Here is a 25,744-nt window from a genome sequence, read left to right on the forward strand (position 1 = left end):
GAGGATGGCTCAGCAGTAGGGATGTGCATCTTTCCTTTTCAAGACGATTCGATACTCATCTCTGAAACATAGTGATTCTAACCGAATTGTTTCAAACTAACAGGTCGACCGACTATGATTTTTCAACGCCGATGCCGATTACTGGAGGGGCCAAAAAATCCGATACTAACTGGTATCGGATTTTTAAAAATATATATACACATTTAAAAATATATATATTTGTAATAATGACAATTACAACAATACTGAATGAACACTTATTTTAATACATTAATAAAATCAATTCAGTCTCAAATAAATAATGAAACATGTTCAATTTGGTTTAAATAATGCAAAAACAAAGTGTTGGAGAAGTAAAAATGCAATATTTGCCATGTAAAAAAAGCTAACGTTTAAGTTCCTTGCTCAGAACATGAGAAAGCTGGTGGTTCCTTTTAACATGAGTCTTCAATATTCCCAGGTAAGAAGTTTTAGGTTGTAGTTATTATAGGAATTATAGGACTATTTATCTCTATACCATTTGTATTTCATATACCTTTGACTATTGAATGTTCTTATGGGCAATATAGTATTGCCAGCCTAATCTCAGGAGTTGATAGGCTTGAAGTCATAAACAGTGCAATGCTCAAAGCACAGCAAAGAGCTACTAGCAAATGCAGGAAAGTGCTGTTTGAATGAATGCTTAACGTCCCTGCTGCCGCCTACCATCGCACGGGTAGACCGCTCTATCAAATCATAGACTTAATAATACAATAACACAGAAATACCAGTCATGGTCATTAATATGGTCAAATCCGGAAACTATCATTTCGAAAAGAAAACATTTATTCTTTCAGTGAAATACAGAACCGTTACGTATTTTATCGAACGGGCGGCATCCCTAAGTCTAAATATTGCTGTTACATTGTACAACCTTCAATGTTATGTCATGATTATGTAAAATTCTAGCAAATTAGTTATCAACAAGCCAGGCGGCCCAAACTGTTGCATATACCCTGACAGCGTGCAATGAACGCAAGATAAATGACACAATCTCTTTAGTTAATATTGCCTGTTAACATGAATTTCTTTTAACTAAATATTCAAGTTTAAAAAAATATACTTCTGTGTATTGATTTTAAGAAAGGCATTGATGTTTATGGTTAGTTACATTCGTTCAACAATTGTGCTTTTTTTGCAAATGAGCTTTTGTTAAATCATCCCCCGTTTTGCGAAGTAGACTGAGTCGATGATAAATTAACAGGCACTGCAGGACAAGCTAGTTAACCTAGTAATATCACCAGTTTAATGCTAGCTAGCCACTTACTTTGACTCCATTGCTGCACTCACGTAACAGGTGGTCAGCCTGCCACACAGTTTCCTCGTGGAATGCAATGGGCGTCCAAAAATGCAGATTACCGATTGTTTTGAAAACTTGAAAATTGTCCCTAATTAAATCGGCCATGCCGATTAATCGGTCGACCACTAATCTGAAGCAATGTGTTTAAATCACCTCTGTAGCCTATTTGTGCTGCCCAAAATGGAGGACTTAATAAAGCTTGCATTACAAACCTGAATGTTCTAAATATAAATATACATATATTAAACAGTATGAGACAAGTGAGGTAGAGACAAGAGCAAGCGACAATAGGTTTAGAGACAGTGGACCATATGGGTAAATCATTCAGAATGGTCTTTTTTATGGTCTCTGTTCTGACCAATTGCTCATATTCCAACACATTCCTTCACCGGCACACCTCCTATGCTAGCCTCTAACACTCTAACGGATCTGTCGAAAGCCTCCAAGCTCATTTCAACTCACAATACAAACGTGGCAGCCATGGAGAGACTTTCCCAAGTGCACTGTCTTGAGGTCTGGAAACAAAGGCTACAAAATTCACACAAATTAAATATTTCATGGCTCAGGAATTTTATCTCAAGTGTGTTTATATCTTTCCCCTCAGAAAGAGGTGTAGGTAAATGTATCAACATCCAGCTAATGCTACGAGTTTATTTAGCTGAGCCAGCCAGCCCACTGCTCATCACCCACAAGAACAAGAAAATATTTACTATTACAATTGGGTACAGAAAAATATAGCCTTTGAGACATTACGTACAAAGACCACCAAGGAAACGCCACTCTTCGTTCCGATTGCCAGATCCAATCGAAGCATCCAACAATGAGCTGCCCATTTTGCACCCTTTTGACACTAAGGAGGCCAAAACGAGTCACTGGTAAAAAAAGGATCAACGCAAAGCCACTCAAGACCCAATCATGTTGGACACTTCAACTGTGCCCGTCATCTTCCTGCCAACACACACTATCTGTCCGCTTGTGGCATACCCAACCCCAAACATGCACAGACAAACACCAAGTGGAACTTACCCCCGGGCTTTACCATACAGTGGCCTGCTCTACTGGAGACGCCCACCCATGCTTACAGCATAACAACAGTGACAGTAGAGATTTATTAAGCCATAGCTTAATTGTGTCCCCTTCAAATGACTCCTGTGCACCTGGAGAAAGGGAACAAATACCCGAAGTCTTTTGCACGACTCTATGGACGCTCCAGATTTTGCGGATGTGGGCTAGGGTTTCAGTGCCCAAAGGCTAGTTCATTGTGTTGTAGTGGAAATGGAATTTAACATTAAAATAACACAAAACCAGGTTTGTTTGGTAAAAGAACACGTAGTAAGAAAAAATAATTCTAAATAAGTCTTGCCATTGCCAAAGGCACCCTGCCCTACACAGGAATATAATGTTGCTCTGTACGGGATAAATATAGCCTGGTTTTGCCCTAGCTGACGTCTTTGGAGTGACAACAGATCTCCTCCAGTAGGTCAAAGGCCGTTCTTTAATGAGTGAGTGAACAGCACGAACAGTGTGAACTGGGAACGCTTTACTGATATCAGATCAGTGGTGCTGCAAGAAAGTACAGACAGCGGACAATTGGTTTGAACTCCAGCTGAAATCACAGAGACAAGACCGTCACCCACCACTGATAAAAACGTGGCTGTGGGGAAAGGTTTGAGGACCACTACCACTTTGCAGGGTCTTAAAGGCAGGATTGGGGGAAAAAAACACCAATAAACACACCTCAAAAAGGCAAAGCTAGTGTTAGCAGACTGCATAGAAGCATTTAGAACTCTCCTATAGTACGTACCCTTTGCCGGCGCTCAGGCAGCAGTGTCCATCTGGCCTGCGTAGCATCAACACGAGACACTGTCCCGGATACTCAGACCATTATTTCATTATCACACGTGGGCTGTGTGCTTCACTAAACGCAATCATCTGCGCTATTTCAACAAGGTCCTTATTAAAGAAACCTGGAACATCATTCTCTACATCGTTGACTTTGCTATCCCGGAAGACTAAGTATTTTCAGACATGTATAATCTAGGGCTATAGACCGTTACAGTTCTATGAAATACACCAACACCGGAACACTTGACCTGCCCGGTAGTTTAAAAACCAACATTCTCCATTTAATCTCCAGACTGGTCATTTAGCCACTCAGGTCCAGCTAGTAACTCTGATATTTACACTTATTGGACACCCATAATGATTACACATTGGTTTCAGCCAAAGGCAGCAGATGCCATTTCATTGCATGCTTCCTTCAAGTGGAAAATGAATCATGTGTAAACTCAGGTCGTAAAAAGAGGGGGGGGGGGGGGGGGGAATTATTACTTTGGCGACTGAACAAACTCTGCGCCTTTGCTTGCTTTCACTCTTGATCATAAAAAGTCCATTTGGAATGGCTAAGTTCACAGGCACTCCTACATTGTCTACACGATTCCAATTAGAGGTTTTCACAGATCCACCTGTACCCAGATACCCGAGATCCGATTTGGGACCGAGCAGGTCGGATCTGATATGATTGTCACGGGTATGTGTAATTTTAACTGACTTGTCTGGAAGGACCTATATACTGTAGATCCAAACATGACTGCTGCGGGGGAGAGCGAGAGAGCCATTTTTACGAGGGGCACATGTAGCTTGTTGTCGGCCAATCATAAGTCATCAAAGCGGCAATAGGCTACAGTCAAAGGGCCTCCGTGTGGGGCAAAAGTTAGGAGATATCTAATCAATGGAAGACGGAATTAAAAGTTAAACGAGAAGGACAGGGTACAACGACCGAGAGCCAACAAGTAGACTGTTACAAACAACTCCATTCACATTATAACGTAACTGTGTAAGACCAGAAAGAGCATGCGACCTCAATTAGCCTAGCTAGTTAGCTTCTCCCGGTTTGATGCAGTCAAGACGGGTACTAGTACTCATATTGAATGATAAATAGCCTAGCTATGGCAGATATTAGTCTACTATAGCACAAGTCGGCTTGGTTGGTTGCGGCCTCTCCCTCCCTGCTCGTGTCACTCGCTCACAGTAGCCGACACACAAAGCGCGGCCCCTGTTAGAGCGTCACTGCTCTTTACCTCCTCTTCCTCTCACTTCTTCAGCGCCGGTTAACTGCGGATGGGAAAGCACCACAACTTTTTGGACCCGTGAAGGCTTCCAATTCCAATCCTCTGAAAATAGTCTTCAGACAACGTAATGTACACTATCAAGCAGTAAAGAGTGACATAACCCCAAAGGAAAAACACCAGAGACCTACCAAGTGACCAGCCAAAGTTGAAGATAAAGTTTGCTACAGTAGACTAGCACGAAGTGGCCAAATAGGAGGTGGAATAGGACAGCACTCTAGTTTTTGTACTCTCCACTGGGCCAACACATCCACTTGGCCAATGTTCGCACAGACAGAATATGAAGGGATTGCAATTCAAGTGTGGAGATTGCTTTGTTTGGCATTGTAACCTCTCAATGGTTTGGCACGATGGCGTAAAATGTCATTTTCCTTGGCTGGAAGCAGCTTGTGTCGACAATATTAATGACCATGTACTTCTGAATCCTACTAAGGCAGAAATGGATAGATTATTCCCCTGTATGCACAAATAGTGAATCTCCAATGCATGCATCTGTCCCTATCTCGCAGTCTAACTATCTTGTACTTGTGTTTCCACCATCAGAAGGGGTGGAAGCAGTAGCAGAGTTAGTAGCTGGCTCTGGGACTTACTGGAAAGCCAGCAGTGATTTGCCTTCATGTCTGAAACAGATCCCCTCTCTATCTTTCTCCCTAGCTCCATTTATATCCCACGGTCCAACCTGCCAGACTACTACTCCCCACTGCTGCTACTACTACTGCTGCTGAAGGAGCATTGCTCCTGTTCACCCACACACACCAACACAGTCATGAAGAAGGCACGATAACGCCTCTTCAGGAGGCTGAAAAGATTTGGCATGGGCCCTCAAACCCCCCCCAAAAGTCCTACAGCTGCACCATTGAGAGCATTTTGACTGGCTGGGTCACCGCTTGGTATTGCAACTGCTTGGCATCCGACAGCAAGGCGCTATAGAAGGTAGTGCCTACGGCTCAGTATGTCACTGGGGATGCGCTACCTGCCATCCCTCTATACCAGGCGGTTATCTTTCTATTTCTCTCTCTGTATTGTTGGGAAGGGCCCGTAAGTCAGCATTTCACTGTTAGTCTACACCTGTTGTTTACCAAGCATGTGACCAATAAAATGTGATGTTCAGGCTCAGCATTACATCTCATTGCTTTGACACTCGTTATATGTGGACTATGTATGTGGTCCATGTACACATACAGCAACAAACTTTCACAGGTACCCGAGTCACACACCCCTGCCATTACACCCCCCCCCCCTTATAGCCGAGATCCCTTTCATGCGTGAATTCGGATAGTAACACTTGCGTTGCCCTCAACAGCTAATCCAGTATGGGTTGGAAACTACAGTGAGTGTTGATTGGTCAATAGCAAGGCAATGTCACAGAGTATTTGCATAAAGTTCAGCTTTCCCCAATTTTGGTCCCACCCGGTTCACTTCTCTCACCCATGCTCACGCCCAATGGTTGTTTCGTCACCCCCAACGTGATTTGTGGATCTCAGCTGTTTTACCGGAAATCCACCTAGAACGCTGGGGCAATGAAACAACGGAGCCAACATCTGAAGCAAAGTGGGCGGGGGACCATTGGGCGACGCAAACATGGGTGGGGGAGCGTGAATAGAGTGGGACCAAAATTGGGGAAAGCTGAACTTTATGCAAATACTCTGCGACATCAACGTTGCTATTGACCAAACAAAGCTCACTGTAATTTCCAGACCCTACTGGATTGGCTGTAGATACCTAGCACTACCTAGCCTGCTCGCGCCAACATGAGGGCAAATCAATGCTTGACTATCCAGATGTACTGTGTTAAAAGGATTCTCAGCCATTAGGTGTTCACTTTGATGAGACGTGCAGATTTCTGTATCACTGCCCAATTCCCATATTGCAGTGAAATTAAAAATAACTACCTTTGGGGAAACTCCCTTCCCATGTCAAGTGGATCTTTGCAAAAAATATTGCCAACGATCAAGCCAATCTCCAATTGTATCAGGCTGATATTTCCCTGCTGTCTTCACAATTTCAGCATTGACCTAAATGCATTTGATGATTTATCCATAGACATCCAGTTGAAGAACATTACCCATGGCTGTGTCAACAGACTACTTGGGAGCCAGCTAAAATATTATCTGTCAAGTATCAATATAGAAAGGGTTTTTACTGCCATCTTACTCAGAACATTGCAATCGTTATTTACCTTGACAGTTGACCTGTAAAAAAAAAGCGGCCTACTTTAGGCTACTAAATATTTAAGGTGACAGTGGACTGTGTAGTTGACTAAGAAAAAAAGTGGACTTTTTCGATTTGTGTTAAGGTGAGTGGTTAATAGTGTTGCGAATTCATTTCAAGAAATCGTTCGATCCGGATACATTGTTCTCGAGGAAAACATAAAAATGTCCTGTTCAGAAACCCCCAACATCACATCCTGATAGCGGTAAAGTTACGTCGCCACTGAACGCAAAAGTAGCCTAGCAATTCGTAATATTATGAAACGGTCAACTAGAGAGCTACGAAAGATGAAAACTTCAAACTGTTACACAATTTAACCACCTGGCCCGCTCAGCAGGACACAACGTTGTAGAAAGTTCAGACAGTAATAGGCAAATACCTGGCTATGGAAATATGTACCAATGGACAAACATGTCTGACTTGATTAATAATGGAATCACGTCAGTTCTATTCGTCGTTATATTTATTTCTGCAACATTCCACCCCGTTTTCCTACTGAACGTGGCCCAGGTTTTTAACCGCAGTCTGGTGTTTCGTGGAGGCTTCCTTTTGGCTGCGCCAGCAGAAGAGCAGGGGGAGGAGGGGTCAAAACTTGCCGCAGTTCGGAGTCTGCCCGTGTCGAACTCAGGAAGTTACAGCATCCTAGCACAGTTAAATGTTTCCATGTAGCAATATGTGTAGTTTTACAATAGCTAGATCACCTACCTTGCGATGAAAGAATCTGCGTATCTGCGTAGATAGTCCCCAAATTCATTCGGTTAGTGCCGATTAGATGACTAGGTTTGAACCAAAGACAAGTTATTTCACAGATTTCTGGTACACCAGCGGCAGAAGGCTTTTTTTCCTACTTAACCGCGTTCGTTGTTTCTTCCCTCTTATTCCCCGCCTGAGCTGTAGGATCAAACCAACACATTCCACCTTGTCCCTAACAATGAAAAAGGTGGGTTTTCCTTTTCGCCGGAAGACCCACCCCTTGTGTGACGAGTCTGGGTCTGACCTCAGCAAGAACGCCCTTCCCCGCTGTACAGTCCCGCCTCTCCTCAAGTCTAGCCCATGGATATAGAACGAAACACGTCGAATTCAGAGAGAAAATGACTTGAGCCTCTGAATATTAGAGCTTAGGCTTCCGCACATTGCAATGACCTAAAAAATAATGTCAGAAGAGTAAAGGGAATGTAGCCTAAGGAAGTCAGCCGTTTCAGAAAACTTTGCAGAAAAAACTTGACTGCATTTGGCTTGTCAATGGACAATATGGTATATCATATAATAAAACAATTTATTTTATGAAAGAATACAAATATTTGTATCGGGCTTTTGGGAAGAGGAACAGGCTGTTTCCATAAATAGGGTCCCTTAGGTCCCTATGTATAAAGTCCCCCTGTACTGGCTAATATCTCACAGCGAGTTGCTGCAGTACAGGGCAGCATGTAGCCTAGAGGTTAGTCTGTCAGGCCAGTAAACGGAAGGCCACTGGTTTGAATACCTGTTGATGTGCCCTTGAGCAAGGCACTTACTCCTAATTTGCTCCAGGGGCACCGTAATAATTTGGGTGACCCTGTAAAACAACACATTTCACTGCACATATTTGGTGCATGTGACAATAAAACACACACACACACACACATATATATATACACACACACAGTACCAGGCAAAAGTTTGGACACACCTACTCATTCAAGGGTTTTTTACTATTTCCTACATTGTACATGACTCTAAATACAAGATCTGGAGTGAATCTGACATATGGTTCATGAGTGTGTGGATTGTGGATTTTGCTCAACAATAACGTTTTTTTTTAAATATATATATACACACATACATACATATATATATTGTCGATATTGATATCAATATTGATCGAATTTGATACATGGAATTGTTTTAAGATGGTTATACTATGGATAATTTAGCTTATGAAAGAAAGAAAGAAATATATTAGATAAAATATTGAATCTGGCCTTTACTACTATAGCACATAGAAACGCATTGCTTATCAGCTTCATTAATGGCAAAAAAAGTGTCAATGGCAATAAACCATAAGGAATAAGGTCTTGAAGTGTCTGTCCTATATCTAGGAGATATAAGAAAGCTCAAGAAATATATCTTTAAAAACAAATTCAACATGTTTAGGCACAAAACCACCTCCAGACGTTCATTCTATTTTTAAAACTGGTATTGGTTACCTTCAGAGGAGGGTGTAACACTTGTGAGGGTTGTAGAGCAAAAATGGAGAATACCATTGTGGGGTGGCAGGTAGCCTAGTTGTTAGAGCATTGGGCCAGGAACTGAAAGGTTGCTAGGTTGAATTCCCGAGCTGACAAGGTAAAGATCTGTCGTTCTGCCCCTGAACAAGGCAGTTAACCCACTGTTCCTAGGCCATCATTGTACATAAGAATGTGTTCTTAACTGACTTGCCTAGTTAAATAAAGGTACACATTTAAAAAATGGTGTTTGTGAGAATCTTCCCTTTCTATAGAGTGGACGATACAGATGTTTTCATGAGAAGACCGATTTTCGGGATGTCTCATGGTCTGACAAACGATGCTGTAGTCCGGTCATCTTCCCCCACAGATGCAGAAAGACCACCATAGGTGGATTGAGATGCAGCCCATGCAACAACAAAACATATATATCTTTATCTTAAACTGACAGATTTTGATAGGATTTTTAAAACGATGTTACTTAGATTGACGCACATTACGTTAACATCTGACACCAGAGGGATCTATTCTTGCAATATGTAGTCTATGACATTTCATATGTAGATATGATCATTTATCACACAGTAGCTTGGATGTAGTGAACTACCTTTTCAAAGTAACTTTAGTTAAGTAAACTATACGCTTCTTAATGGTAGCTTCAGTGTCATTTTTTTGTTTTTTTATCTTATGTTTGTTGGGATGTAAATTTATATATATATATATATATATATATATATATATATATATATATATATATATATCTTCTTCCTGTAAAGCACATTGCGTTGCATTCCATGTCTGAAATTTGCTGTATAAATAAAGCTTGATTTAATTAGATTTAACTTCTCCTAGTAGCTTAACTTCTCCCAGTGTGAGGTAGTTGGTAGCTTGGTAAACTATATTTTCAGAGTAACTTCCCCAACACTGTCATCTCCATTAGACTTATATAATCAACTGTCATCACACAGCAGAGGCCAAAGTACATCTGTGTCTCACTGTAATCATGTGACAATAGGGCCAATCACAATGTACCTAACCACAAAGTGCTATTTGACTCCTCCCGCTGCCCATAGTCTTGGCTCAAGTATTGACCACCACAAGCATTTGATTGGGTATTTATTAACCAAAAGCACCAGATGGCGACACCTTGTTCTAATTAAGGTCCAGTTGTTGTGACTGTAACTTAACCAGGAAATAAAGTGGATCAAGTATTTTATCTGTGGAAAGTGTTTTCGCCTTCCGTCTGCATTTAATATTGACTTATTTCAGCAGTACATCCTACTTTTCAGCCAACAGGAATTATCAGTTGGATATGTAGACTAGACATGATGTATATCAAAAATTGTGTATCGGGAGTTTTTATTTCTTGAGTCATTTTCATGTAAGGGCTTCAAACGTGGGTTTCAAACATGAGTTTCAAACAGAGGTCAAAGAAGAGTAGGGAAGGGCACTATTTATTTTCTCCTTCTAATTGTTGTTCACCTGAACAGGAAAACAACAAAGTCCTTCATTCTAGCTTAGTGTAATTAAAAACCAGTGGTTGGACATCATTATGATCTGTGAAACAGCGTGGGTGGAAAACATGTCATATTCACAGTCCCCACGTATCCATGACCTTGTACGAGGCTGCAGTGACTATACGGTTGTGTAATAAAAACACATCTTGATAGAATCTCACAGATAATCCAAGCTGCATTCAACCACGTATAAATGAGATGCTCTCAGTAGATTGTATAAATTGCTGTGAGTGATCACATTGTTTAACACAAGGGGAGGTGAATGCAACATTCATACTTTAGCTGTGTATGCTGAAGACACCAAATAGGTTAAAAGGCCTTGAATGAAAAATTATCAAAGAGAAATTAAATCCCATTTTATGTCTTATAAACTGTTGGATGAGAAACACCAGGCATACCCAGACAACCATTGCAGGAAAGAATCCTCATACATTTTTGTGTGTGTGTGTATGTGAGTATGCTCGCTCATGAGTGTGTGTCTATGGTATATAAGTGTAAGACTGTGTGTGTGTGCATATGTGTGTTTATGTGCATGTGAGTGTAGAGGGAAAGAGAGGATGCACTTAGAAAATCATCAGATAGGGCATATATCCATCAAAATCCGTAGGGACTGGTGTCCTCTACAGTCAGAGAAGGCTAAAGGAAGGAGCATGACAGCCCAGTAGAAACGAGAGAAGAGGTGGAGAGAAAGAAAAGCAGAACAACAGTAATAGAGAGAAAGAAAATTACTGAGAGAAAAGAGCGAGAGAGAGAGGGAGACTGAGGGGGAGTGAAAGTAAGACTGGAGAGAGGTAGAAGAAAAAAAAACCTTGGTAACAATACTGAAAGTCTGCTGGTATAATGCTTTATAACTTGTTATAAGCCTGAATTAGCCTTTATAATGTCTTATAATGAGGCTGTAAGATATGATATATATCTATGTATCAAAAGTCAACTGATGAAGAATTACTCATTAAAATGCAAGTTATACAGTGCATTCGGAAAGTATTGAGACCCCTTGACCTTATCCACATTCTGTTACTTTACAGCCTTATTCTAAAATGGATATCAAATCTACACACAATACAACATAATGACAGAGCAAAAACAGGTTTAAATACACTTGTGCAAATGTATATTAAAAAAATGAAATCACATTTGCATGAGTACTCATGAGTACCCTTTACTCAGTACTTGAAGCACCTTTAGCAGCGATTATATCCTCAAGTCTTCTTGGCTATGACGCTACAAGCTTGGCACACCTGTATTTAGGGAGTTTCTCCCATTCTTCTCTGCAGATCCTCTCAAGCTCTGTCAGGTTGGATGTGGAGCTTCGCTGCACAGCGATTTTCTGGTCTCTCCAGAGATGTTCGATCTGGTTCAAGTCCAGGCTCTGGCTGAGCTGCTCAAGGACATTCAGAGACATGTCCCGAAGTCAGTCCTGCGTTGTCTTGGCTGTGTGTTTTTGGTCGTTGTCCTGTTGGAAGGTAAACCTTTGCGCCAGTCTGAGGTCCTGATCGCTCTGGAACAAGTTTTCATCAAGGATTTCTCTGTACTTTGTTCCATTCATCTTTCCCTTGATCCTGACTAGTCTCTGCCACCCCCATGTATCAACGTGGCATTCAGCCCAAAGAGTTCAATCTTGGTTTCATCAGACCAGAGAATTCATCAGACCAGAGAATTTTACTCATGGTCTGAGTCCTTTAAGTGTTAAAGAGGAGTGGCTTCCATCTGGTCACTCTACCATAAAGGCCTGATTGGTGGAGAGGTTCAGAGATGGTTGTCCTTCTGGAAGTTTCTCCCAACTCCCACAGAGTAACTCTGGAGCTCTGTCAGTGCGCATCGGGTTCTTGGTCACCTTCCTGACCAAGGCTGTACCCCCCCAATTGCTCAGTTTTGCCAGGCGGCCAGCTCTAGGAAGAGTCTTGGTGGTTCCAAACTTCTTCCATTTAAAAATGATGGAGGCCACTTTGTTCTTGGGGCCCTTCAATGCTGCAGACATTTTCTGGTACACTTCCCCAGATCTGTGCCTCGACACAATCCTGTTTCGGAGCTCTACGGACCTCATAGCTTGATTTTTGCTCTGACATGCACTGTCAACTGTATGTGGGACCTTATATAGATAGACAGGTGTGTGCCTTTCCAAATCATGTCCAATCAAATTAATTTACCACAGGTAGACTCCTGTCAAGTTATATTATAGAAACTTTTCAAGGATGATCAACGGAAACAGGTTGCACCTGAGCTCAATTTAGAGACCCATAGCATAGCGTCTGAATACTTATTTAAATAATATTTCTGTTTTTATTTGTAATATTTTTGTAAAAAAAAAAATTCCGCTTCATCATTTGGGGGTATTGTGTGCAGATTCACGAGGGAAATTTTTATTTAATGCATTTTAGAATAAGGCTGTAATGTAACACAATGTGGAAAAAGGGAAGGGGTCTGAATACTTTCCCGAATTCACTGTATACCACAGTACCATTCAAAAGTTTGGACACCTGCTCATTCAAGGGTTTTTCTTTATTTTTATGATTTTCTACAATGTAGAATAATAGTAAAGACATCAAAACTATGAAATAGCACAAATGGAATCATGTAGTAACCAAAAAAGTGTTAAACAAATCAAAATATTTTATATTTGAGATTTTTCAAAATAGCAACCTTGGTCACCTCCCAACCTTGGTCACCTTGATGACAGCTTTGCACACTCTGGCATTATCTCAACCAGCTTCATTAGGAATGTTTTTCCAACAGTCTTGAAGGAGTTCCCACATATGCTGAGCACTTGTTGGCTGCTTTTCCTTCACTCTGTGGCCAACTCATCCAAAACCATTTCAATTGGATTGAGCACGGGTGATTATGGAGGCCAGGTCATCTGATGTAGCACCATCACTCTCCTTACACAGCCTGGAGGTGTTTTGGGTCATTGTCCTATTGATAAACAAATGATAGTCCTGCTAAGCAAAACCAGATGGGATGGCGTATCGCTGCACTATGCTGTGGTAGCCATGCTGGTTAAGTGTGCTTTGAATTCTTTAATATATCACAGACAGTGTCACCAGCAAAGCACCCCTACACCATCACACCTCCTCCTCCTCCATGCTTCATGATGGGACAACACATGCGGAGATCATCCATTTACCTACTCTGTGTCTCACAAAGACAAGACGGTTGTAAAATCTCAAAGTTTCACTCATCAGACCTAAGGACAGATTTCCACCGGTCTAATGTCCATTGCTTGTGTTTTTTGGCCCAAGCAAGTCTCTTTCAAAGTTCTTGAAATGTTCCGGGTTGACTGACCTTCATGTCTTGAAATAATGATCGACTGTCATTTCTCTTTGCTTATTTGAGCTGTTCTTGCCATAATATGGACTTTTACCAAATCTTTTATATACCATCCCTACCTAGTCACAATACAGCTGATCAGCTCAAACGCATTGAGAAGGAAAGAAATTCCACAAATGAACTTTTAATAAGGCACACATATTAAATTAAATGCATTCCTTCTGACTACCTCATGAAGCTGATTGAGAGAATGCCAAGAGTGTGCAAAGCTGTCATTAAGACAAAAGGTGGCTATTTGAAGAATTTGTTTAACACCTTTTTGGTTAATACATGATTCCATATGTATTATTTCATAGTTTTGATATCTTCACTATTATTCTAAAATATAGAAAACAGTAAAAATAAAGAAAAACCCTTGAATGAGTACGTGTGCAAACCTTTGACGGGTACTGTACGTGGGTTGCACAAGTCATACTAAAATATACTATAACTGCATGATGATGCGTTATTCCTGCAGGCTAGGTTAAGCGATATCGTAGAAAGAGGACATGATTCTGTTACTCTGCTCTCTGTACGCCTGTCATCAGAGGATTAAAAGGATTCAAATGTACTTTGCAGTCAAACACTGTTTAATATTCAGGATTTAAATGTGCTCATGTATTTACATTACATAGGCAAAACGTGCATTTGTGTTAGGAAATCTCAACATTTTTCCAACAGGCACTGTAATACAGCAATGGAGTAAAATCATATCCTTACTTTAAAGCTTTGATAATTTCACATAGGCCACGAGTTGAATTGAATATTGAAGGCACGTTGATTTATCTTATTTAGTATAAAGGAGATTGGAATTCTGCTCTCCTTCTCGTATTTGGATGCTTTATGATCTCAAAGGTGGAGATTAGCAAGTGGGAGTAACCATAGAAATTGAATGAATAGAACGGGCTTGGAACCTCTAACCCTGGCAATTTGACTGATAAACTCATGGGTACACTCGCAATGGCTGGCTGGTAATGTTATGCAATAATTCCCATGGTAATGTAGAATGGTGATTCAAATTATGTTAATTAACTGTGTGGCTCATGCAATGGAATGTATTGTTTGTCATGTCAGTTGAGTTGAATTCTCCAATCACATCACACATTGATTTGTACACACTTCCTGCTTTGCTCCTACGGGTACAATCGCAATGGCCCCCAGTCCACCCATTATGCAGTCATTGACTTGAATGGGGACGCCCGTTCTATTCATTCTGTTTCTACGGGAGAAACTGTGGGAAGGTTGGAAGACGGGGATCGAACTCTGACTCCGGGGTTGTACATGTGTAGGTATGTAGCTTGGCTACTCTTGAGGTATGTACAGTAAACCTCAGTGTCAGCTTCTATCTGGAGATGAAGGCACATCAGTCTTTAACAGTTTGCCCTCGCATGCCCTATCACTACTGAAGCACATTCCATTGTGGTAAATCTGTCTTGGCAACTACAGTATATAGCCTGCCAAAAACGTTTCATCCCAGGCCCAGCAGTGCTACTGCCAGGCAAAGCAAAGTACTATCCATTTATCTTCTTTTTTTTCTTCCTTCGTTTTAAGTGGGCCTGTGCTTATGTCGAGGGCCGTGGAGATACAATGTATTGCTAGACATTCATGTCTTTCAGTAAGGAAAGGCTGTGGATGAAACGGCAGCGACCGTAAAAGGTGTTCACCAGGTGCCTCCAATAGCCTCCCTCTGGAATGTAACCCCAAATGTCTCCCGACCGTCTCCACGCTAGCCCATAAAACCTCTGGGCTCCTGCCAACATTCTCCCGGTGCGCTGCACACCTGGGCCCAGTTGGGGCGCCCTCGACTCGTCCAAAGGGTTTGGGAGGTTGGGAGATGATGGTGAATTCCATAGGTTGACCTATGTAACAATGTATACCATCATCAGACAGAGCTGACCTCAAAGCATTAGTGTTGGTAGATAATTCTATTCCCACCTAAACACCAAAAACATTAAGCCCTCCAAGCCACATCTTAACTCCCTTCAAAAATGTCGCTCCACACCCAATGTTCACTCTCAAGACGTAGTAAGCACTGCTCTTTCACTTGTATACAGTCTAGGCTTCTGAGTATGTCTGCCTGGATAACCACAAAGTCTTTTTATCATGTTCAGTGCAAACCTTAATAACAGCAATGTGGTTAGAGACAATCGGTAAAGGCCCAGTGCAGTCAAAAACTTGATTTCCTGTGTTTTATATATATTTCCACACTATGAGGTTTGAATAATACTGTGAAATTGTTCAAACTGATGATAATTCCCTTTTAGTGTAAAAGTTGCTTGAAAAGACCACCTGAAATGTCTGCCTGTTTAGGTGGGATGGAGTTTTGGCCTGCCTGGTAACATCACCTGGCAGTATAAATTAAGCCAATAACAGATAGTTGTCTGGTTAAATATCCCTCCCATTAGGCTCGTCCAATTATGCCCCTCACTCAGACCACTCCCAGACTGTCCTAGCTAAATTATTGCTTGAGAAATTGCTCTTTGTTAAAAAGCTATTTTTGACCATTTTAATTGAAAACAGTCACAGTAAGGTTCTTAATTGTTACCCATAAATGATATTGAGATAAAAATGGCTGCATTGCACCTTTAACCTTAACGCAGGAATGATGTTGTTGGCAGTTGGGCACCGCGATGCTGGGTATATTGGTACATATGGTGCCTGTGTGGACCCATGTAGTTAAACATAGACTTTGATATGAAAACAGGGGAAAGTGCAAAGAGAATGACATTAACCACAGAGAGAAATCCAGGCAGTTTTAAGGATCATAAAACAGGACTTCACACAGCGGGACACACAGCACTTCATCATTTCTGTTGTGACTCTGCACTACATTGTAGGCAGCCGCAGGCACCAGGGAAGGCAGTAAATGTAAATGGCTATCACTTAGTCTTAGGTTATCTGGCCTGCATTTATTGTGATCTGGATGGGGAAACAATAACCCCAGTCATAAGCCTGATTCAGACTTTAGGGCCAAACGAGCCATTCAAAGCAGAGCTGTACTGGGCTGGCCTGGTTAAGCATACATCATCGTTGCTGGAACCATGCTAAAAGAGGACAAGGTGAAAAGACAGTATCTGAGCCAGCACAGTATAGTTCAGGTCGGTTCTACAGTGCCAATCAGGCAATAGTGTAGCAGGAGAAAGTTCGAGCTGTAACGGGGACTCGAACCTAACTCCTATAACGCAGAGCCAAGCACAATACGGACTATACCACAAAAGCCCAAGCCTCTGGGTAGAAGTAGTATAACGCTCACACACACTGGTTACATTAGTACTCACAAACTCACTCTACCATACGCTCACTCAGATATAGTTTATTTGGGGAGAGAAAGTTTAAAAAAAGATGAAGTCACAGAGCTTGTATCGAAATCTTTTGAGCCACCCTGTGGTTATAATGTGGAATGGCAGTCATTACCACAATGGACTAATTTATTCAAACGTTTGTTCAGAGAAAGGCAGCTGCAAAGTGCATCTGTAGAGCCCTGAGGGACTCTTGGAATGTTAGTAACATTACTGAGGTCATAAACAAATATTAAAAGGGCAATCTGCTCAGAGGAAAGTAGAACTAAGCTCATTATGCATTTATAAGTTATGTTCTCTAAGAATCCATGGCTAATTATCATCAATTTAAAAAGTAAACAAATGTATGTACCAATCCTGCATTGCCCGTTTAATGTACCTGATGCTGCATTCATAACCAAGTGGGAAGATGGTAATTACCGGTGGTGAAGTTGTAAATACCAGTTGGATACATTCAATCTGAAAGTACAGCCATCATGCTTGTAAACAAATGATAATGTTTCAAAAATATATGAATAGATTTATTTGCAGAAATGTTTTGTTGTTGCATTTAACTGATCAATGTATTTTGTTGTCTGCACTACAGACTGCTATATCAGTCTGGTAATACAGGATTAGTAAAGGCCCAGTGCACTACTTTTCTGGTAATTTGTACATTCTGATTTTTTAGGTGGTGCTGCAGTACCCCATCAGAACCCCAAATACACACTTGTTTTCTATATGTCATGGACTGTTTGTGATTTGAAAAAGAACAAAACGAACACCCCTCTATTTATTTTGGTAAACAGCTGAACTGAATAATGGGGCTAAGTAAAAGTAACCCTTCTTAAATTCATATACAGAGCTCTAGATACAAGGACTAACAGTCCATGACATATAGAAAACAAGTGTGTATTCTGGGTTCTGATGGGGTACTGCAGCACCATCTGAAAAATCTGAATGTAAAAAATGACCAGAAAAGTAGTGCACTGGGCCTTTACTAATCCTGTATTACCGGACTGATATAGCAGTCTGTAGTGCAGACAACAAAATAAATTCATCAGTTAAATGCAACTACAAATAAATCTATTCATATATTTTAAACACTATAATTTGTTTACAAACATGATGTCTGTACAAAAGAAATAGAGGGGTGTCCGTTTTGTTATTTTTCAAATCACAGACTGTGGCTTTAAGCCGTTGATATTTTACTGAATTATTCCCCAGAGAAGGAGAAGAGTAACATCCATTAATGACCAGTGAAACAAGTAAGCTATTTGTTCTGAAATGTGGCTCAGGGATAGGACTACACCACTCTTGTGTAGGAGTGCAGGGGGTCAGTAAGGTATGTGGGCGCCAGTCCATTGATTGCTTTGTAGGTGAGCATGAGCTATTTGATGATGATCCTGTATTGAAGTGAGAGCCAGTGGAGTTTGATGAGAGTGGGGGTGATGTGGGCCCAAGGTCTGGTGTGTGTGAGGACTCCCGCAGCTGAATTTTTAATATGTTGAAGTCTGTCCAGTGTTTTGGTGGGGAGTCCGTAGAGAAGGCCGTTGAAGTAGTCCAGGTGTGATGAAACCAAGACGTGAATGAGGGTTTCAGCACTGGGGTCAGTGAGAGAGGGTGTTGCTTTCAAATGACAGAGTGTGGTCAAATGTAACACCAAGGTTCCTGACTGTTGAGTTGGATGGGATGGTGCAGCTGTCAGTTGTCATGTTGAGTTGGATGGGATGGTGCAGCTGTCAGTTGTCATGTTGAGTTGGATGGGATGGTGCAGCTGTCAGTTGTCATGTTGAGTTGGATGGGATGGTGCAGCTGTCAGTTGTCATGTTGAGTTGGATGGGATGGTGCAGCTGTCAGTTGTCATGTTGAGTTGGATGGGATGGTGCAGCTGTCAGTTGTCATCATGTTGAGTTGGATGGGATGGTGCAGCTGTCAGTTGTCATCATGTTGAGTTGGATGGGATGGGGCAGCTGTCAGCTGTCATCTTGAGTTGGATGGGATGGTGCAGCTGTCAGTTGTCATTTTGAGTTGACCCAATTGCACTAAATCCACCAGATTAGAGGCATTAGGGATGAAACACGTTTTATTGAGAGGTGCGTAAATTGGACCATATTTCTGTCCAATCTGAGCATTTAAAATGTAATGAGTACTTTTGGGTGTCGGAGAAAATGTATTGGAGAACAATGTGAATACAGTACTTTCTTTAGGAATGTAGTGAAGTAAAAGTTGTCAAAAATATAAATAGTAAAGTACAGAAACTCCCCAAATGGATGTAAGTACTGCTTCAAATATGTATACTTAGTTACTTTACTTCAGTGACAGTAGGTCTATGCTCATGGGCTTCCCAAGTTCAACCAGTGGTGCACAAGTTGACACAAATTCACACCTCTTTGAATGGGTAGGGCAGGATATCCTGTAAATCATTGCGTCTGTCTAGTACACGCAGCCGGAGTTGTCAGACGCGCGCCTCCGTGCTTCATGGTGGATTACGTTATTGTAGTATGTACATTCGCGCACATGTATTAGGCTATAGAGATGTTTACGATGTAGCCTAACATATGCTGGTTTCAAGGTAACCTAATAGCGTGTATCTAGAACACACACAGAAATACAGAACGCATCGAGGAAGGAGCCACGCGCCCAGGTAAGAGCACATTTCTTGTTGTTTTCTTAGAAAATGTATGTATTCATTTTTTTTTTTACAGGAAAAGTAGCTCAATAGAGTATATGCTCTACACAGACTAGAATGCGCGTTAACATTCTGATTTAGATTTAAAATATATTTAGCTTTTCTTTATTAGCCTACCTGTGAACATTTTCGTTATTTTACAAGTATTTCGTGTTTAAAATGTTTAAACAAATGTACAAGTCTAACATCTTTCACTGCACTAATAATGAGTCTCTACTAGAGCCAGAGTTCACGCCAAGAAACCTAAATTACATTATACAGTAAACATTGAACAAGCTGTTCTTAAAAGGGAAATCTGGGATTGGTACATCCATGCATGGACTTTCCTATGAATTACATATTACACATTCATTCTTGAAAAATGTATAAATAACTAATGAGTTTAGTTCAACTTTCCAACCCCATCAGAACCCAAAATATTGCCTAAACATGTTTTATTCCGTTGTTTGTATACAATGGAATAAGACACTAGTGTATTTCTAACATTTACAAATGGTTCAAATATAATTGCGATCTCATGGATGGTCAGTCCATGCATCCATAGCTCCGTCAAGGAATTTGAGAGTGGTTTCATTTTTCCAGCAACATCCCTCAGCTGTTTACCAAAGAAAATGGTGGGGTAACTGCTTTGTTGCTAATAATACTAATAATGACACATTATCATTTACAATGACTGCCTACCCGGGAACAGTAGGTTAACTGCCTTGTTCAGGGCAGAACAACAGGTTTTTATCTTGTCAGCTCAGGGATTCAATCCAGAAATCATTCGGTTACTGGCTCAACGCCATAACTACTTGGCTACCTGCCACCCCAGGTAGGCATAATTGGCAGAAAAAATGATTTGTGAAGGTGCTGGATGCTAAATGCTAAACTGGAAAAAAGGAACATATTGTTTTACTTTTCCTATTGAAAAACGAGAATCCAAGTATAACTACAGTAAAGTACACACACTGAAGGGTTAAAAAACATGTTTTGAGCAAAATAGTGTCTTTTAGACACAATCGTGAAAAGCAAGTGTTTGCCAATTCAGTGCGTTGGTCTGATGGTGCTCTCTGATGTAATTGGCATCCCGCCTTCCTTGTGGGAACAATAGAGGACCAATTCAGTGCGTTGGTCTGATGGTGCACTCTGATGTAATTGGCATCCCGCCTTCCTTGTGGGAACAATAGAGGACCGATTCAGTGCGTTGGTCTGATGGTTCACACTGATGTAATTGGCATCCCGCCTTCCTTGTGGGAACAATAGAGGACCAATTCAGTGCGTTGGTCTGATGGTGCTCTCTGATGTAATTGTCATCCCGCCTTCCTTGTGGGAACAATAGAGGACCGATTCAGTGCGTTGGTCTGATGGTGCTCTCTGACATAATTGTCATCCCGCCTTCCTTGTGGGAACAATAGAGGACCAATTCAGTGCGTTGGTCTGATGGTGCTCTCTGATGTAATTGTCATCCCGCCTTCCTCGTGGGAACAATAGAGGACCAATTCAGGGCAAAGCGGAGAAAGACCCCCCCCCCACTTGTACTATGTCAGAGGAAATCAGGTGATTAAAGAGGTTCTATGGAAACTGGAGTGGGTCTTTAATGAAGGTAATCTGACCGACAGTTTAGCTTCTATTAAAGCACATTTGCATCTGACTGGAAGTGTGCAGATAGTTTGAATGAGTTTATGCGTTGCGCTCTTTCACCAAGTTGTAAAATGAACAGACACTGGCTACTCTTTGGCAAGAAACAGTATGTGAACCCTTTGGAATTACCTGGATTTCTGCATAAATTCAACATAAAATTTGATCTGGTCTTCATCTAAGTCACAACAATAGACAAACACAGTGTGCTTACAATAATTTGTTTGTTATTCGTTAATTTGTCTTGTCTATATTGAATATATAATTTAAACATTCACAGTGTAGGTTGGAAAAAGTATGTGGACCCCTAGACTAATGACTTCCCCAAAAGCTAATTGGAGTCAGGAGTCATCTAACCTGGAGTCCAATCAATGAGACCAGGTTGGAGATTTTGGTTAGAGCTGCCCTGCCCCATAAAAAACACACACAAAATTTGAGTTATTTGAGTTTGCTATTCACCAGAAGAATTGCCTGATGTGAACCATGCCTCAAACTAAATAGATGTCAGAAGACTTAAAATTAAGAATGGTTGCCTTGCATAAAGCTGGAAAGGGTTACAAAAGTATCTCTAAAAGTCAGTCCACGATAACACAAATTGTCTATAAATTGAGAAATTTCAGCATTGCTGCTACTCTCTCTAGGAGTGGCCATCCTGTAAAGATGACTGCAAGAGCACAGCGCAGAATGCTCAATGAGGTTAAGAAGAATCATAGAGTGTCAGCTAAAGACTTACAAAAATCTCTGGAAGATGCTAAAATCTCTGTTGACGAGTCTACAATATGTAAAACACTTAACAAGAATGGTGTTCATGAGAAGACATCATGGAAGAAGCCACTGCTGTCCAAAAAAAACATTGCTGCACATCTGAAGTTTGCAAAAGAGCACCTGGATGTTCCAGCGCTACTGGCAAAATATTATGTGGACAGATTCAACTAAAGTTGTGTTGTTTGGAAGGAACACACAACACTATGTGTGGAGAAAAAAAGGCACAGTACACCAACATAAAAACCACCCAACTGTAAATTATGGTGGAGGGAGCATTATGGTTTGGGGCTGGTTTGCTGCCTCAAGTCCTGGACAGCTTGCTATCGTCCACAGAAACATTTATTCTTAAGTTTATCAAGACATTTTGCAGGAGAATGTAAGGTTATCTGTCAGCCAATTGAAGCTCAACAGACGTTAGGTGATGCAAAAGGACAACCATCCAAAAGACAGAAGTACTGTGGCTTGTGAAAGTATTCACCTCCTTTGGCATTTTTCCTATTTTGTTGCCTTACAACCTGGAATTAAAATAGATTTTTGGGGGGTTTGTATCATTTGATTTACACAACATGCCTACCACTTTGAAAATGCAAAATATTTTTCATTGTGAAACAAACAAGAAATAACACAAAAAAACTGTTCTTGAGCGTGCATAACTATTCACCCCTCCCAAAGTCAATACTTTGTAGAGCCACCTTTTGCAGCAACTACAGCTGCAAGTCTCTTGGAGTATGTCATTATAAGCTTGGCACATCTAGCCACTGGGATTTTTTTGCCCATTCTTCAAGGCAAAACTGTCCAGGTCCTTCAAGTTGGATAGGTTCTGCTGGTGTACAGCAATATTTCATACCACAGATTCTCAATTGAATTGAGGTCTGGGCTTTGACTAGGTCATTCCAAGACATTTAAATGTTTCCCCTTAAACCACTTGAGTGTTGCTTTAGCAGTATGCTTAGGGCCATTGTCCTGCTGGAAGGTGAATCTCCGTCCCAGTCTCAAATCTCTGGAAGACTGAAACAAGTTTCCCTCGAGAATTTCCCTGTATTTAGCGCCATCCTTCAATTCTGACCAGTTTCCCAGTCCCTGACGATGAAAAACATCCCCACAGCATGATGCTGCCACCACCATGCTTCACTGTGGGGGTGGTGTTCTCGGGGTGATGGGAGGTGTTGGGTTTGCACCAGACATAGAGTTTAAGATACGTTTTTGTCTAATCTGACCAGAGTACCTTCTTCCATATGTTTGGGGAGTCTCCCACATGCCTTTTGGCGAACACCAAACGTGTTTGCTTGTAATTTTCTTTAAGCAAAGGCTTTTTTTCTGGCCACTTTTCTGGTCCAGCTCTGTGGAGTGTACGGCTTAAAGTGGTCTTATGGACAGATACTCCAATCTCTGCTGTGGAGCTTTGCAGCTCTTTGTTGCCTCTCTGATTAATGTTCTCCTTGCCTGGTCCATGAGTTTTGGTAGGTGGCCCTCTCTTGGCAGGTTTGTTGTGTTGCCATATTCTTTCATTTTTTAAATAACCGATTTAATGGTGCTCCATGGGATGTTCAAAGTTTTGGATATATTTTTTTAACCCAACCCTGATCTGTACCTCTCCACAACGTTGTCCCTGATCTGTTTGGTGAGCTCCTTGGTCTTCATATTTCTGCTTGCTTGGTGGTGCCCCTTGCTTAGTGGTGTTGCAGACTCTTGGGCCTTTCAGAACAGGTGTTGTGACACTTATATTGCACACAGGTATAATTTATTTAATGAATTATATGACTTCTGAAGGTAATTTGCACCAGATATTATTTAGGGGCTTCATAGCAAAGGGGGTGAATATATATGCATGCGCCACTTCTCCATTTTTTATAATTCTTTGAATCAAGTTATTTTTTAGAATTTCACTTCACCAAATTTGACTATTTTGTGTATGTCCATTTCATGAAATGAAAGTTTTTGCTAGTTGACGTACTGTTAGAGAGAGAGCTGGCCAAAAGTTGGCTTACATTATCTATTATTTTTTCCTCAATCAAACTAGACCTGAATTAAACAATGAAACCATCGGCAAAATGATTGAAGATTGATACGAGAACTTCCGGGTTGGAGCGAGCGGTCGCATCTGCACTCGGTCCGCAGGTAGTATTACATTTCATTACATTTCATTATAGTACAACGGTTTGATTTGTCTAATCTTAGCAATTTTTCTTCTTAGCTAGCTACATAGCCGTCTTTGTATCATAGATAATTGCGTAATTATCGTATTTCGTCGTCCTAACGCAGTCTACACCGCCCTGCAGCTAGCTAGCTAGCTAACGTCTACCGTTAGCTAGTCCACCGTCTACCGATTAGCAGCACAACTTACACTCAACTGAACGACTTGATTAGTGTAGTGTTAGCTAGCTACATAGTTGTCTTCGCTGTCTTCGTATCCAAGATAATTGTGTAGTTTAGAGTGTGTAGTTTTAGAGTGATTATCTTAATTTACCGAGGTTAGCTAGCCAGCTATTTGTCGTCCTTAACGTAACAGAACTTCCGCACTCAACAATCCGGTCGCATTTCGCTTCGCTCCACAGGTAGTATCACATTTTTCATTTCATTACAGTACAACGGCTTGATTTGTTTGATCGTAGCTAGCTACATAGCTAGCTACATAGCCGTCTTTGTATCAAAGATAATTGTGTAGTCTTGAGCGATTTCCTAGGTTAGCTAGCCAGCTATTGTCGTTCTTTTAACGCAACGTAACGTAAATCAACACTGCTAGCTAGCCAGCTAGCCCCGAATAGCAGCACAGTAGCACAGTAGAAACCATTACACTCAACGGAACGACTTGATTAGTGTAGTGTCAACAAAGCAGACACTGCCAGCTAGCCTACATAGTCAACAACGCAGCCTCTGCCAGCTAGCCTACTTCAGCAGTACTGTATCATTTTAATCATTTTAGTCAATAAGATTCTTGCTACGTAAGCTTAACTTTCTGAACACTCGAGACGTGTAGTCCACTTGTCATTCCAATCTCCTTTGCATTAGCGTAGCCTCTTGTGTAGCCTGTCAACTATGTGTCTGTCTATCCCTGTTCTCTCCTCTCTGCACAGACCATACAAACGCTCCACACCGCGTGGCCGCGGCCACCCTAATCTGGTGGTCCCAGCACGCACGACAGACGTGGAGTTCCAGGTCTCCGGTAGCCTCTGGAACTGCCGATCTGCGGCCAACAAGGCAGAGTTCATCTCAGCCTATGCCTCCCTCCAGTCCCTCGACTTCTTGGCACTGACGGAAACATGGATCACCACAGACAACACTGCTACTCCTACTGCTCTCTCTTCGTCTGCCCACGTGTTCTCGCACACCCCGAGAGCTTCTGGTCAGCGGGGTGGTGGCACCGGGATCCTCATCTCTCCCAAGTGGTCATTCTCTCTTTCTCCCCTTACCCATCTGTCTATCGCCTCCTTTGAATTCCATGCTGTCACAGTTACCAGCCCTTTCAAGCTTAACATCCTTATCATTTATCGCCCTCCAGGTTCCCTCGGAGAGTTCATCAATGAGCTTGATGCCTTGATAAGCTCCTTTCCTGAGGACGGCTCACCTCTCACAGTTCTGGGCGACTTTAACCTCCCCACGTCTACCTTTGACTCATTCCTCTGCCTCCTTCTTTCCACTCCTCTCCTCTTTTGACCTCACCCTCTCACCTTCCCCCCTACTCAC

At 41.5% G+C, this 25,744-nt stretch overlaps 1 protein-coding gene and 1 long non-coding RNA gene across 2 annotated transcripts in view; one reads left to right on the plus strand and one right to left on the minus strand.

Annotated features, from left to right (window-relative positions):
* The window catches only part of LOC115146518 (leucine zipper protein 1-like), a 71,241-nt gene extending 63,837 nt beyond the window's left edge, over positions 1–7,404 (minus strand). Inside the window, exon 1 of the mRNA XM_065004329.1 lies at positions 7,384–7,404. The gene's annotated coding sequence lies outside the window, so the exon portion shown is untranslated. The remainder of the gene's footprint in view (positions 1–7,383) is intronic.
* Positions 7,405–19,452: 12,048 nt separating this feature from the next.
* Positions 19,453–25,744, plus strand: part of LOC135561918 (uncharacterized) — a 36,648-nt gene continuing 30,356 nt past the window's right edge. Inside the window, exon 1 of the long non-coding RNA XR_010459797.1 lies at positions 19,453–19,630. This is a non-coding gene — a long non-coding RNA (uncharacterized LOC135561918). The remainder of the gene's footprint in view (positions 19,631–25,744) is intronic.

This window comes from Oncorhynchus nerka, linkage group LG18, assembly GCF_034236695.1.
Source record: "Oncorhynchus nerka isolate Pitt River linkage group LG18, Oner_Uvic_2.0, whole genome shotgun sequence".
Taxonomy (NCBI): domain Eukaryota; kingdom Metazoa; phylum Chordata; class Actinopteri; order Salmoniformes; family Salmonidae; genus Oncorhynchus; species Oncorhynchus nerka.